Genomic DNA, 16,023 nt, shown 5'->3' with positions numbered 1-16,023 from the left:
ACTAGCCAGAAGACCTAGATCTCTGTTGAGATCCCCACCTACTAGGCGAGGGACTCTGAACTTGCAGTGCCACTCCCAGTACCACCGGTACCGACTATTGTCTGGCCCTAGATCACCTAGATGCTGAACACCCTCTCTCAGCCAATGTACTGGATCCAATGCTCCCTTTCCTCAGCCACTTCCACCAGCTTCCAGTTGGTCTGGTCCTATGTCACCTCGGGCCACTGGGTATTAGATAGAGTTTCTTCGGGCTAAACCCTGCAGTTTATATCTGACCATCCTTCCCACCCGTCTTCCCCATCCCTCTTCAGGGACCCTTCTCTCCTCGTTCAGGGTGTTGAAAACCTCCTGCACCTGGGGGCAGTGGAAAAGGTTCCTCAGAACATGGAAGGCAAAGGATTCTACTCCCACTAATTGTAATTCTGAAGGCAAAAGTGGGTCTCAGATCCATCCTGGACCTGCGTCACCTCAACAAGTCTCTCAAGATGTTGAAGTTTTGCACGGTCTCCCTGGCCTGCATTGTCCCCGCCCTGGATCGGGGAGACTGGTACACCGCCCTCAATTTAAAGGATGCATACATCCATATTTCCATCTTCTCGGAGCACCAGCGTTTCCTCCGCTTAATATTGGGCCTGTGCCATTTCCAGGTCATGACGATGCCCTTTGATTTCTCATCAGCCCAAGGGTATTCACAAAGTGCAAAGCCCCACTGGCCACTTACCTGAGACATCAGGGAGTCCAAATATACCCATACCTTGACAACTGGTTGATAAGGGGCGGTCTCTGGATCAGGTACGGTGACATCTTGACCTGCTATGTTCCTCCTGTTCCGACCTCGGGTTGATGATAAATGAGAAAAAGTCAGCCTTGACACCAGTACAAAGCACAGAATTCATCAGAGCAGTCTTCAACTCCACTCGGGCTAGGGCCTTCCTCCCTGAGACTCAGTTCCAGGCCATGGTGGACCTCATCACAGGCCTGTGCGCACATGTGCCTGAAGCTGTTGGGCCACATGGCAACATGTACATACGTGGTTGGGCACGCACAGCTCCGCCTCAGACCTCTTCAGGTATGGCTGGTGTCAGTCTATGTCCCCAACTGGCACAGCATGGACGGGGTAGTCAGGATCCCGGATAGCATTCTGTCGTCCCTGCTCTGGTGGCAGGATCCCAAGTCAGTGTTGGAAGGAGTTCCCTTCACAGCCCCGATCTGGTCGGTGACCCTGTTCACCGATGCCTTAGACCTGGGCTGGGGAACCACCTAGACACACTCAAGGTCGTTGGTCCAATCGCAATCGCTCCATGCAATCAATGTCAGGGAGCTGACAAGCCTTTCTACCTTACGTATTCGGCATGATAGTCCAGGTCCTGATGGACAACATGGCTACGGTCTTCTATATCAACAGACAGGGTGGAGCCAGGTCATCTGCTCTCTGCCAGGAAGCCCTCTGGCTCTGGGACTTCTGTCCGCAGCACAACATCCATTTTGTAGCTGTTCACCTTCCAGGGACCAAGAACGCTTTGACAGATCACCTCAGCACTACGTTCTCGTCTCGCCACGAATGGTCCTTTCATTCGGAGGTGGCCAGTTCCATCTTCCACAGGTGAGGAGCTCCCCAGGTGAAACTGTTTGCATCCTGGCAGAAGAGGAAATACCACATCTTCTGCTCGATTGAGGGCATGGACAGAAGATCCCTGTCAGATGCCTTCTGCTCCTGTGGTCGGGGGCTCTAATGTTCACCTTTCCTCCGGTGCCGTTGCTACACAGCGTCCTCATGAAAATCAAACAGAACAGGGCGAGGGTCATCCTCATAGCACCGGCATGGCCACGCCAACACTGGTTCAGCACTCTGCTGGACCTGTCGGTGGCGACCCTGTTCCAGCTACTGCTCCATGCGGACCTGTTGTCCCAGAACCACGGCAGTCTTTGGCACCCCAAGCTAGCAGCATTACATCTGACGGCTTGACTGCTGTGTGACTAAGCATGCAAGAGTAGAAGTCTTCCACCAGAGTAACTTACCTAGCCAACTGGAAATGGTTCACCTGTTGGATTGCGGACAAAGGTGTTGGTCCTGAGCAGGCTTCGCAGCAGCTTCTTCTCAACTACCTCCTTCATCTCAAGCTCCAGGGCTTGTCCCTTTCACCAATCAAGGTCCATCTATTGGCCATCTCAGCATTCCACCCACTGTTCAAGGGCAGGTCGATTTTTGCTCAGGAGATCACGGCCAGATTCCTTAAAAGACCTGGAGAGCCTTTTCCTGCACATAAGGGACCCCGTCACCCCGTGGGACTTGAATCTGGTGATGTAGCGGGTCGCAGGTCCTCCGAGCCGCTGGCTTCCTGCTCCCTCCTTCTCCTCTCCTGGAAGCTCACATTCCTGGTCACGGTGACGTCGGCCCTCCAGGTATCAGAGATTCAGGCACTCACCTTGGAGCCACCATACAGTCTTATACAAAAATAAGGTCCAACTAAGGTCGCACCCGGCTTTTCTTCCCAAGGTTCCTGAGTTTCATCCAAGTCAGGACACTTACCTACCGGTCTTTTCAAAGCTGCATAAGTCGGAGGAGGAATTCAGGCTATGTGCCCTGGATGTCTACATTGACAGGACCAAGTCATTTTGTACGTCGATGCAATTATTCATCTCTGTGGCCAACAGAATGAAAGGTTGTCCTGTATCCACTCAAAGAATTTTGTCTTGGATCACTGCGAGCATTTGCTTCAACTACAACCAAGCGAAGGTGCCACCCCGGTGATTGTCACTGACTACTCTACCAGGGCGCAGGTCTCTTGGGCAGCCTTTCTGGCCCATGTGCCTATCCAGGACATCTGTAGAGCAGCCACCTGGTCCTCTCTCCACACTTTTACGTCCCACTATGCACTGACCCAGCAGGCCCAGTATGATGCTGACTTCAGTAGGTCAGTACTGCAAGCTGATAAGCTGTGAACTCCGAGCCCACCTCCATGGATACTGCTTGTGAGTCACCTAAAATGGAATCAACATGAGCAAACACTCGAAGAAGAAAAAACGGTTACCTACTTTTTGCTAACTGTTGTTCTTCGAGATGTGTTGCTCAGGTCCATTCCATTTCCCGCCCTCTTACCCCTCTGTCGGAGTTGCCGGCAAGAAGAAACAGAGAGGGCGCAGGACCGGTGGCGCCTGATATACCGCCACATGGTGTTACCTGAGGTTCTTTCAACCCAAAGCTCTTGGTAACTTTTACTCTGTGCCAGGTGGTGTCAGGAAATAAATCAGGGGAGACACGACCGTCCGACCGATAGATGGCTAGCACAAACAGGACAACATAAGAGTGCTTTCTCTTAAAGCTAAACTTTACTTAGTCTCAAGCACTAACACACGTCCGCAAAAGGTTAGTAAAACACCCCCAACCCTTGATAATTACCAAAGCTGAGTGTGGCTCTCAAGTGGCACAGCGGCAGGCTTCCGGTGGCCAAATTTTCCGTCTGCCGGTGGGGACTGCAAGATGTATCCAGAGGGAGAGTCCAAAAAGAGTCCAACTACCTCAAACTTTTCCCCCTTATTTATACATTAGTAATAGAATGACATGTCCCTTAAAGAAAACTTGTTAAGTAAGCAGTTTCAATAGTCAAGCAAGAGGTTCCTTCTGATTATCGATTAACCAGGTGTGGGTTTTTTCCAGAGAGTTTGCAGCCTTGAGGCCCCAATAGACATTCCTGGGGCACGTCCTGCTCTTCGAAAATGCATGTATCAGCCACTTCAACACAATTCTTATCAGGAAGGACACGAGGTCAAACTGCCGTTTCTGTGGCACCCAAAACTCCCCCCTCCCCTCCCGCCTTGGTCAAACTGAGAGTGGAGAATGGCCAATTTACAGCCTGCTGACTTGGCTGCTTTTAGCAATAAGCCATACTGTTTTCAGGCACTTTACTGGTTTGCCAAAGTCTCCCCGTACAATCGGAGCACCCCTCCAGGGGGCGCCACAGCCGTCCCTATGGATACTGCTAAGGCAGAAATCAACTATGTGCATGGGCGCGCGCACACCTAAAATGGAATGGACATGAGCATAACATCTCGAAGAACAACAGTTATGAAAAGGTAGGTAACTGTGTTTTCTTTTTTAATTTTGATTTTTAATTTTGTAAACAATACAGTGGAATTACCATCAGTCTTAGTGAAAGTTTGTTGGAAATTGTTTTCCTAGTAAGTTTAAGGTTTATCACGACTCAGTTTCCACACAAGCATTCCTTTATTAATTGAAAGGCCAGTTGATAATAATTACACCCAGTGTACAACAAAAGCACATACTCCTTGTGGCAAAGTTCCTCGTCTGCCTTGATGGGTCCTGCACTTCTTGGTGGATTTGCTCGCCTCAGAGATTTACGAAAGCCCTCAGTTTGGCCACTTTTGCCAGTGGCTCAAACCTGCCGTTCACTCAGCTAACCTCCTCACTGGTCAGCATGGGTAAAAGGAGGAGAACAATCCCTGCAGTCTCTGCTGACCCACCTAGTGGTTTGCGGGACAGGCCAGGGACCTTCCCCTCTGGTGGGACCCACAGTCCGGGTCAACTCCTCACCGCAGGACCTTCCTCCTGATGACACTTGTACTCCTCAGTCCTCCAGCTGTATGCCTTCTCACTCTCAGCTTTTTGTGTGCCTCTTGCTCCCAGCTCCTCCCAGGCACCTCACTAGCTAAAGTGAGGTCCTTTTTAAACCAGGTTCCCTGATTAGCCTGCCAGTCCTAATTAATTCTAGCAGCTTCTTAATTGGTTCCAGGTGTCCTAATTAGCTTGCCTACCATAATTAGTTCCAGCAACTTCCTGATTGTTCTGGAACAGCCCATTTTCTTACTTGGGGGGAAAGGGACTTGCTTAATCTAGGGCTAATGTATCTACCTTCTATCACTCTCCTATAGCCATCTGGCGTGACCCTGTCATCCTATATTCTACACCTAACAGCAATTTAGTTTTAAGCACTGGACAAAATATTCACAACAAGATCAGGCCCTGGAGGCACCTTGCCATCATGGCATTTTCCAGAGGGGTAAGGAAAAGCACTGACAAAGAATCTAGAACCTAGAGAACCTGTATTTTTTTTATACACTGACAAACAGGTGATGTCATTGTCAGTTATCAGACCTTCGCTAAAGCTAGATGAGGGAATTTTAGGGTCACTCAAATCTTATAACTGGTATTTTAAGGGTCACTACAACTAACTTATTTTTCTCATGATCTTATCCTTTTACATACTTTGGGCTTATCACTCATGCTAAAAATCCAAACTCAGTTTAAATCCATTGTCTGTTTAGGCCTAATGTGGACCCATATTCCTAGAAAGGTCACAAGCACTTACATGTTAATATTGTTAAAAAATAAACGTTAGGGAAGAAAAGTAGGTTTGCTGTGGGAAAAGATGGTTTCCCTGAACTTGTTGATATGTACTGCAGCATACCTGAAGCTGCCTTTGTTTGGGTATAGGGAATGATAAGAGAGAGGAGAATAAAACTTTCAGCAATAAAAGACAGCATATACCCTACAGTATTTCATCTTTCAGATAATAAATTAGGAAATGAGCATTGTATTATTTAAAAAAAACAAACAAACAGGCATTACAAGGTTTTAGCACATTTTCACATTTTAGTTGTTTAGAATATCTTGGCATATAAATTCTGCATGTTATGAATCTCTACTATGCATTATAGTTTAGTGAGTATAGTTTAGTTAATATAGCTTAGTGAGAGTTGTACTGAGCCTTAGTCCTGCTTTTTGACTCTGAGTGGCCTTAACAATTGTGTGGACACAATAAGATCAGATTTATTTTAATGAATATGTAATTTAATTTAAATCATTTTAAATTTTATGATACGTTAATCAAGAGCAGAATGTCTGTATGGAACATTAATTTGAGGCAGTAAAAACAAGCAGCTGTAGTTCCCTGATACGATATCTGCACTATTTATATTAATTATCTCATAAGAGAATAACTGGAGTAGAAAATCCATTATGTTTAGTTAAATAGTGAGGAAATCAAAATGCTTTTATCTGTTAATTTTAACGTATCCTCCAGAAACCATAGGCTTTAAAGGTAACAGATGGCCAATATGTTTAGTGGGATTATAAAAATACAGTAGTAATATTATAAGTGTGAACTTTTCCAATTTGCAGCCTTTTTACTCTAATTAAACAAATATGGCTATGAACAAAATGACTAAAACAATTGCCATATTTTTCATTTTCAAGTGTAAGTTTTTTGTACTTCTGCCAAATTTATTGTCATTTTCTTACACGTTCACTGTGTGAAAATACTGTTCTCCTAATTTACAACAGACATAATACAAAAATAGAAGTGATTCTCTGTAATGCAGAAGTAATTTATCCATTGTTTAATTTAAGGGGAAATGTCTGTTACAACACACTTAAATATTACTTTAACTTCTAATCAAAAATAAATGTGAAGTAGGTTTCAAGCTCGAATCCTATATACTTAGGCTTGTCAGAATTTGATTTTGATTTTTAAAATATTTTTTATGGATAACATTGATGTTTATTTTTAAGCAATTTTTAAATTTTTTTATCAATTTACGTTTTCACTGTTGTGTAAAATTGTGGATTTTAAGCTTCCCCCCCTCCATTTTTATCCATTTAAATTTTCACATTTGTGGGAAATAATGGGAGGGTCAGGCAATTATTTAATGACAGTAGACATTGAGATCCAAATGTTAAAGCTTTATCAATGGTTAAAATACAAATGTCACCATCACATGCCAAAATGTACGGAATAAATATCCTTAAATGAAAAAATCATACTACTTTACCTGTCATTCACTAGTCTATTTGTAACAAATCTAATTCAGAAGTCTGAATCACTGGATTTTAACTCTCATAAATTCTTAAACAGCATTTTTCTTACTTTGCCTGTAAATTTTGATTGTTATTGATGGAAATATTTTTCCTCAGTTTGTGTATGTACGGTGAATTAAAAGTTTACCAAATTTACCAGTGGTAATACTTATGTACATGCTTAATTTCAGTGGGTTCATTCATCTGCTTGAGATTAAACACATGTCCATGTCTTTTCAGGATCACACCCTTAAATAATACTGATACTGCAGGGGTGCTGCATTATATTACATTCCAAATGTTGGCCATCAGAGGTACTGTGTATAAAAGCAGGAGCAACAGCACAGGCCATATGACCGACTGTCTACCCTTTAAGGAGAATAGTTTGTCATATAGTGAGAGAGCGAGTCACATGGATCTGATGTACAGGGATGACCCCATATATTTCTTGCACCACAGTACTGGATTTTAGGATAATGCTCTATGGAGGGGTACTTCCCGATTTAAGGGCACAGTGCTTACTATATATTATTATTTATATTACCACTCTTCTACTGTCTTCTGTTCTGTATATAGGGAAATAGTCATTTTACATATCTAATTAAAATGGACTTTAATAGCTTTTTGAGGTTTGTCCCTTCTGGTGTTCCTCACAACTGTCAAAGGTTCTGGCCTTTGAAGTAGAGACTAAACTGAAGCCTCTTGTGCTCTTCTCTTTGGATGTCCTGATGGAAGTTAAGCATCCAGTATTAATTTTTGAAAACAGCAGAGATCCAACCTCTGCTCCTGGGAGCTTGCCCTTTCACTTGAACAGATTCAGCTTTGTAAGCTAGTACAGAGTACAAAAATTGAATCCTTATTTCCTACCCAGTTAGGCTACTTTATGGTATTCATTTCCCTTGGATTTTTTGAAGTTGGAAGACCTCATTCATAAAAATTACTATATAAAACTATTATATTTTCAATGTTCATATACTTTAGTGTAGTAAATGTATATTTTGTTCATGTAGCCTATACTAATATAAATAATTTCCTGCATATTATTCCGGAAAGAAGAGGCTGTTTGTTTTAAATGTGCAAGGAAACTTAGTCCATCACACTGTTTCAGAAATATATGTTCTATTTCTCTTTATAATTTTCAGTATCCCTATTTTTACTCCTCTCTCAATTAGCGTTAGCTCCAGATTTGAAAAAGCAGCGGAGGAATATACACTGATTAGCATATTCAGATATTCTGCTTCCAATCAGTAAATTATATTCAAATGCCAACACAAATTCTACCATTTTCTGTATATGAAAACAAATTGAACATTTGGTTTCTCTTAACATTTATATAATATTTATTATAAAGATATTTCTAGAACATGTACTTATGAGTTTTCAGATTCCTTCATATGTTCCATAGCTATATATGTTGGTTTTGTAAAACCAGTCAGTTTTTATTACGTCAAATGATAGCAGAAGAAAGTAACCTTTGAGCTGATGACTTTATTTCACCCCACACTAATTCTCTTAATGGCTACTAGAATTGATTGTAATAGCAGAAATGCCTTGCATTTGGTATTAGACAAGAGCAGAAGCACTTCTTGGCAGGTTCCTGAATGGATTTATCTGATATAATATGCATTTTTGATTACTGTCTAACCTTCCAGAACCTTTACTGTCTGTCTTTTGCCATTAAAGATTCATCTGCCACTCTATCAGGTGAAATAATAGTCTGAATAGATCTGAATTACCTCATCTAGACCTATTTTAAATCAATGCAGACCAATGATATCATTTCAGTAGCATATCTCTTCAGAAAAAGATCATTTGTAAGAGAAGTACCACCTAAACATATTCCAGAATGCAGAGACATGTTAGTAAGATTACTCAATGTATAACATACCCTTGATCAAACATATACCTACAGCACAAACCTCAAAAACATTAAACTGGCCCAGCTACAATATACAGCAGGGGTAGGCAACCTATGGCATGCGTGCCGAAGGCGGCACACTAGCTGATTTTCAGTGGCACTCACACTGGCTGGATCCTGGCACCAGTCCCGGGGGCTCCGCTTCTGGCCTGGGGTTCCATCCGCTGGCCCTGATCAGCCCGCTGCCGGCCCTGGGTCCCAGCCACCGGTCCCAGGGGCTCCGCTGCCGGCCTGGGGTACCTGCCGCAGGCCCCACTCAGCCCACTGCTGGCCTGGGGTCCTGGCCACCGGCCCATGGCTCTGCAGCCACCCCCAGCTGTGGCCCACTGGCTCAGCACCCCCGCCTTAAAAATTGTTCCAGCGCCACTGTACTGGGATATTTTTAAGTCCTGATTTGCTGCTTACATCACTATCACACCACATGGAACAGCGCACTGCGTTTGACATTGAGATTAGAATGTACATGCAAGAACTGGAATCAGAATTTTCTGACAGATTTCAAGATTTCCAGCAATTTGGCCCAATGCCTTCTTTTCTAATTAAACCTGAAAAGTTCAAGAAAAGCGACTTGGATTTGTCTGTATTTCAGTGGATGGGTGTTGAAGATTTTGAAATGCAGCTCATTCTGTTAAAAAGCTCAGAATTGTGGGCATCAAAGTTTGGAGATCTGCGGAGTGCACTTGAAGCTACCGAGAGAGATCATGGGGCCTCTATTTTGACCTGCTGGATGTCCCTGCCAGTGAAATTTAACTGTTCGAAGAAAATTGCGTTTGCAGTGCTTTCAGCATGTGGATCCACATACCTGTGTGAACAGGTATTTTCACACATGAAATCTGTCCTCTGTCCCCCTCGGAGCCAGTTAACAACTGATCATTCAGAAGCCTGTGTGCAGCTTAAAGTATCCAAATACATGCCAGACATTGGAAAACTCAGCAAGGAAAAGCAAGGGCAAGGATCACACTAAACTGATAAGATCTGCATTTTAATTTAATTTTAAATGAAGCTTCTTAAACATTTTAAAAACCTTATTTACTTTACATACAACAATAGTATAATTATATATTATAGACTTATAGAAAGAGACCTTCTAAAAATGTTAAAGTGTATTACTGGCACACGAAACCTTAAATTAGAGTGAATAAATGAAGACTTGGCACACCACTTCTGAAAGGTTGCCGACCCCTGATATATAGCTTTATACATTGCTTTAGCAAACATTTGTGCTGTGTGAGGGAATGGGCGCTTGTGGCATGCGGGAAGAGCTGTGTCAGATGTATTGGAGAAAGACATAGAAAAACCAACACCAAGGAAACAAATTCAGAATATTTAGAAACTTCCAATGGGTCCGGAGGTATTTTTGTAACTTTAAGAGGTTTTAGTTAGGGTTTTCTTCTGCAGTCTAATTTTGCTAGAAATAGTTTTACTGGGAGTGATGGTAACATCTATATTTACGATTACCTAGTTGTTTTCATTTTGGTCACTTATGACTTTCTCAAACTCACTTTTTGGGTTAAAATTTTATAGACTTAAGCTCTGACTAAATGTGGGTATTTTTTGGAAAGTTTAAGCAAAATTTGTTCATTGGTGTTTGAATGGGGAGGGGAAATGAAAAAATATTTATCCCATTTTAAAAATAGTTTTGTAACTTTTTTTTACATCCCTAAATAGAAGGGAATAGAAGGTTGAAATATGGCAGAGAAACAGAAAAATTGGTTTTGATATGACCAAGGTATTAGCGTATGACAGTCACATTTTGCACATGTTCAGTAGTTTGTATGCAGTTTTGTAACACTTTTTACTAATATCCTAAGTTAAGAAAGCCTTCAGAGAGAGAGAATGTGTCTGTCTCTACCTTAAGTGCTTAGAGCCTAACCTAAACTCATTGTAGTCAATGAGAGCACACGAGGGCTGGTCAAAATTTTTCCATTAAAACTGTCTTGTCACAGAAAAATGGATTTTCAGCTAAACAGATTTTTTCATTAAAAAAAAAAATCTGCTTTGCGTAGAAATTTTTTTTCTTCAAATATCAGAGCACCCAAAATATTTTGGCCAAAAACAAATATTTTGATTCAGAAACGTGGCCATGGTGCATCATGAGAGTAGTGGTTTTGTTTCCTCATGTCTTCATTCTTCTCTATGGGCCAAGCTACTAAGTCAGACTATATATCCCATATGTACAGTCACCACTGCCACAGCACTGCGTCCCTTCATCAAGACACGAGACTTTGGTGGTTCACGCGTTGATGCAGTCCAAGCAGGGAACCAAGCCTATTGAGGGGAATGGGAATATGAGGGATCTGAAATATAACTCCCATGAGGCTGCAGTGACATTTCTGAATCAAAACATTTGGTTGCGTTTTGTTTTTTTTTTAATTTTTGCCAAAAAGTTGAAATTCTCTACAGGAAAAAACCTCTATTATCTGACTAGTTCTGTTAGACACTTTTATAGGACAGCACTATGGAATTTTTTTTAAGAAAACAGAAATTCCATGTTCAAAGGGCCAAGATAAATAAAATGTTATAGTTGCACATTAAGCATTCAGAAATAAGACAATGCCTGCGTTAAAATTTTAGCACAATTTTTTCTTAGGATCACATAATATAAGACGAAAATTATATAATTTTTTCTACAACGTCTATACAGTGCATCGTGCAATTGGTGTGGTTAATGAAGCAGAGCACTCCAGGAACTCTGCCCCCATTCACTGTTCACTTGCATATAGATTACATTAATGAACATGTGTTTTTCTGGCATACACAGGTACTGCAGTACAGCAGAAGATGAAGTCTGTATAAGGTTGTGAGGAAAATTGCTTGGTACTGTTATATTGTATTACTTAAGAAATAGCATGTGATCAATGATTTGAAGTCCGTGTCAAAATGCGTAGTCAAAAAGGTAGTAAGACTGTGCACTCTACCCTTTGCATCAGTTGTAGTCTTCCTTTACTAGAGAAATAAGTGAGAAAAAGCAGTCTATGGTATTATTCTGTGATATGCAGGGATATCTTTTCCTGCAATGAATTACAAAATAGCATTGAATAGAGGATACAGAAGTTCTTATATGAAGCACTGTAAAGTGAAATTAGGCAATCTGTCAGTATATTTATCAACATGTTTGGGGGGTTATAAATCATTTTTATTACAAAATATCAGTGTAGATGTCATTAGCTTTAGCCATTATTATGTCTGTTAAATCAGCAATACTGAATTTTTTCGATTGTGCTACTGTACCTCATCTATGCTTTTGTGCTATGAAAGCATGACATTTCATTTGATTTCTGTTTTTTTTTTTAAGTTTACTCCAAAAACATAGTTTGCAAATAATTTTAAAATGGATTTGACAAGCTTCCATACAATACCATATAAAAGAACTGGTCACGCAACAAATCCCATGTAGAATGAAGAGCTCTTTCACTTGTGAATAACCTACTCTTGGAGCTTCAAAGGCACTCAGATTAGTCCTCAAGGTAAATAAAAACCTGGGATTTGTAGGCCAGATTCAGAGGTTAGTCTAAAAGACTACAAGGAGTCTAAGTTTATTTAACTTACTCTCTGAGGAGACTAGAAAATAGTTTGTTGCTTCAGATTAGATTCACTTCATAGTTAGTTTGATTCCTTTAACTTTTATATTTATTTATTTAGATTCACGAGGCTAAAATCAGATCCCTTTAAATTTACATAGATTTCTGTATGCTAACTTAGACTCAGGGTATGTCTACACTGCAACTATACACCCACATCTGGACCATGTCAGCTCACTCGGGTTTGCATGCTCAGGTTGTGTGGCTATAAATCTGCAGTGTAGACATCTGGGCTCCGGCTGAAACATGGGCTCTGGGACCCCTCCGTCCATGCAGTGACTGTTAGACCCTGATTGAGTAAATTAACCTCTCTAACTATTTTTATAGGATTTTATCCCACTTTCTTTACTAACTACTTGGTTGAGGAGTGCTTTGGTTTACCTGACTTCAATATTTGCCATTACTCAAAAGAGTTTCTTTGCAGTTTGTTTGTGATATTGTTTCTTGTTCAAGGAATTCTACCCACACATAGTTAAAGCCTCAGCTGGTGTAAATTGGTGTAACTCTATTGACCTATGCCGATTGACACCAGCTGTGATCTAACCCAAGGAATATATATTAAAAAATATTTTGTTTTGGCAAAAATCATTTTAAAAAAGTGAAACTAACTTCATCTACATAAAATAGCAGCACAGAATAGGTAAATAGTTACTACAACTGCACCCAATTCATTATCCAGGCAGGTCCTTCAGGGTCACTGCTCAGCTTTGCCATCTTTTGTCAGAAACTTTAAGCATAAGTAGTAAGTCAGAATGCAAACTATAGTCAGCCAAATCAGCTCCTACACTGACTTAGTTTCTGGTGGGTCCTAGCCCTTGTGATTAAATTAGTGACTGAGTGACCATTTGATCTCTCAAAGGATCTCTAATTTTTGTTCAGTCATTTGTAACATGTATCTCTAAGGAATTCCAGCTTCCTTTGTGATATGAAATTTAAATCGGCCTATGTCCATCTGTAAAGAGATATTCAGATCTCACGGTATTGTGTAAGGATGTAGACAGAAAAATGTTTATTACCCTTAAATATGAAAAAAACCTATATGTTCCTAAAACAAGGTATACTCTGTTTTCCCCTACAAGCAAGTCTGTTCTTCTAAAGCATGGGAAATCATATATATGTATTCTATAGCTATAATCAACTATTTTCCTATTCTGTTCCTCAATGTGTACTTCCACACAATTCTTTGCTACTCTGTCAATTTTCCAGCATGCAAGATGTCAAGTTCCACTAAATTCCTTATTCCTGTTTTAATTTGTGAATGGTGGATTGTTTGTCTCAAAATATATTATTGGCATTTTTTTCAGTAATCAAAATTTATATGGATTTTATACACTTTTCTAGAAATTGTATAATGCTGAACTGCTCAAAAGAACTGAATGTTCGGATAAGTGTTTTACTATCACACCTATGTGCCACACCTCTTTAATACCACATACTGTTTGTGAATTGGCTTTCTCCTACTGTTTTGTTGTCAGGAATAGGAAAATCTTGCAAAATATTTTTGGGAAATAGTGAGCAAATTGAAATTGAACTTTCCCAATGGGAAAGTTTAAAAAGGGAGAGAAAATAGGGGAGGAGGGAGCCTTGGAAAATGACAACAGGAAATTTTTTTTTTTATTTCCAAAAAACAAAACAAAATGACACTTTAAGTCGATATGAAACAAAAATGTTCATTTTGAATAATTTAGAAGCATCCTCTGGAAAATCAAAATATTTTGCTTGAAATTTCTCATGGGAAAGATTTTGATTTTCCATCCAGTTCTATTATTTAAATTGCATGTTTATATGCTAATAGTTGAACTACGGATTACAGTATTTATTTAAAATGCTGATGTTTTAGTACTGAAATAAGAGATCTTGTTACAGCTCTCTCTGCTGAGAAATGAGGACACCACAATTTTTTCCATGTAAATTATTAAGTGTGCAGATTAGTGAAGTTCCGCTGTATCTTTCTTGTAAATTTCACATATAAAAGACATCTGCTTTTACTTGACATATTAGAAATGTCATGAACCAAATATACACAGTGCATTTAAATTGATAATGTAGTAAATGTAATTACCTGCAGTGCTTGAGAGCTGATTCCAGTACTATAGCTTTGGGGCATAAAATAGGCAAATGACAGTTTGTAATCAGGTTGTTTTGCATCGTCTTGATTTTTGAAGATGACGATCTATTCCCATTTTACAATAATCCAACTAATTAAAATTAGTAACAAAAATGATCATTTTTTCATTCTCTTTTTCTATTCTGGGTCCAAATCATCATTTAAAGTTTCAGTATGGAACAATAAAGTTTGGAAAAGTGTACTAATTTATATTATAAGAATGGCCCTAATTTAAGATCATATCAGGATGTATTTCTCCTCCTCCCACCATCACCCCTCCCATAATGCTCCTCAAAATGTGCGTGTGTGTGTTGAATTTGAGATATAGAAACAGGAATTGTCATGTTGTCCCCCAAAATGGGCAGTACCACGTGCTTCAGAGAAAGGTGTAAGGAACAGGCCAGTAGGCAAATGTGGGATAATCTGCCCTCCACATTGTTTTATCCTGATCTCTAACAATGAGAAATAGGTTAAATCCTTGAAGCATAAAGTTTAATTCCCCTTCCAAAATTTGTTAGCATTAACTATTATAACACGGGTAAAAGATGAGGCTAGGGTGGTACAGGATCAGTCTGATGAGCTCACAGCCATCTATACATTTATAGATGCAAAAGATTTATCCTCCTCTCACTTCTGCACACTTCCAGGCAGCAGTGTTCCCCAACCCCAGGGTACTCAGTTTTAGTTCCATTTCAGAGCTGGGAGCCAAGGACATCAAGGAGATGCTGCCTTCTTTTCACACCTATACTAAATAAGATATAGACGCTACATCTTTGGGGTAGGAGTTGATCAGACACAGATGGTCACCCAGGCTGCTTTTCTGGAATGAAGGGTACCCATGGGATCTGTGGAGACTGACAGCATCATGGAATTACTGTGGGCTCCTTGCTATTGATGCCAAGATTTTATCACTAGTGTTAACATAAGATTTTGTTTTGAAAAATGTGAAAGGAAGTACTAGACTAGTAAAAAATTGCAACATCAGGGCTATCCAAAGGAATGGGGGAAGACCACATTATCTAAAACCCAACAGACTTTAACAGAGCCAGAGCCTAGATACATCAGCAGTTGCCTCCCCAAGAACTAGTGACAAGCGCCATCACTCATCATGAAAACACTTTGTTTCAAATTCATTCCACCAATTTCTTTTTCAAACACCCAACTGCCATACAGCCAGTGGGAGAAAGGAAGCTCATTTCAATATTTCCCAAGTAGTACAGCATAAATTAAGGATCTGTGTTGTCTGCCACATAGATGTATAATACTTGTATTGAACTGTCACCAGCAGTAGGTTTGGCCAAAGCAGATCTTAATTTAAAATATCCTATGTGATTATTTTATGTACGTGTAATCTTGGCTCAGGAATCCATTTTCACCCTACTAGAAAGGTCTGGCTCATTTTGAGCTTACCTTACCCACTCATAGGCCAATACCAGAATTGTTTCGTGTTGCATATTGAGATGAGGAATTCTGATTTTGTGTAAGTTACACAAAAGAGGAACAAAACATGATTTTATAAGAAGCTCCAGTTTGTTTATAATATATGCAAATATGTGCACAAATCCAACATGAAAGTCATTCATGAGAAAAACTAAAGTCTCAG

General features: G+C 40.3%; 1 protein-coding gene across 4 annotated transcripts in view; it reads left to right on the top strand.

Annotated features, from left to right (window-relative positions):
- The window catches only part of SPOCK3 (SPARC (osteonectin), cwcv and kazal like domains proteoglycan 3), a 390,950-nt gene that overhangs the window by 336,910 nt on the left and 38,017 nt on the right, over nucleotides 1–16,023 (top strand). The gene's annotated exons all lie outside the window — the stretch shown is intronic.

This window comes from Natator depressus, chromosome 4 (assembly GCF_965152275.1).
Source record: "Natator depressus isolate rNatDep1 chromosome 4, rNatDep2.hap1, whole genome shotgun sequence".
Lineage (NCBI taxonomy): Eukaryota > Metazoa > Chordata > Testudines > Cheloniidae > Natator > Natator depressus.
The sequence above is the reverse complement of the archived record's forward strand: the minus strand, read 5'-3'. Positions and strand labels throughout refer to the sequence as shown.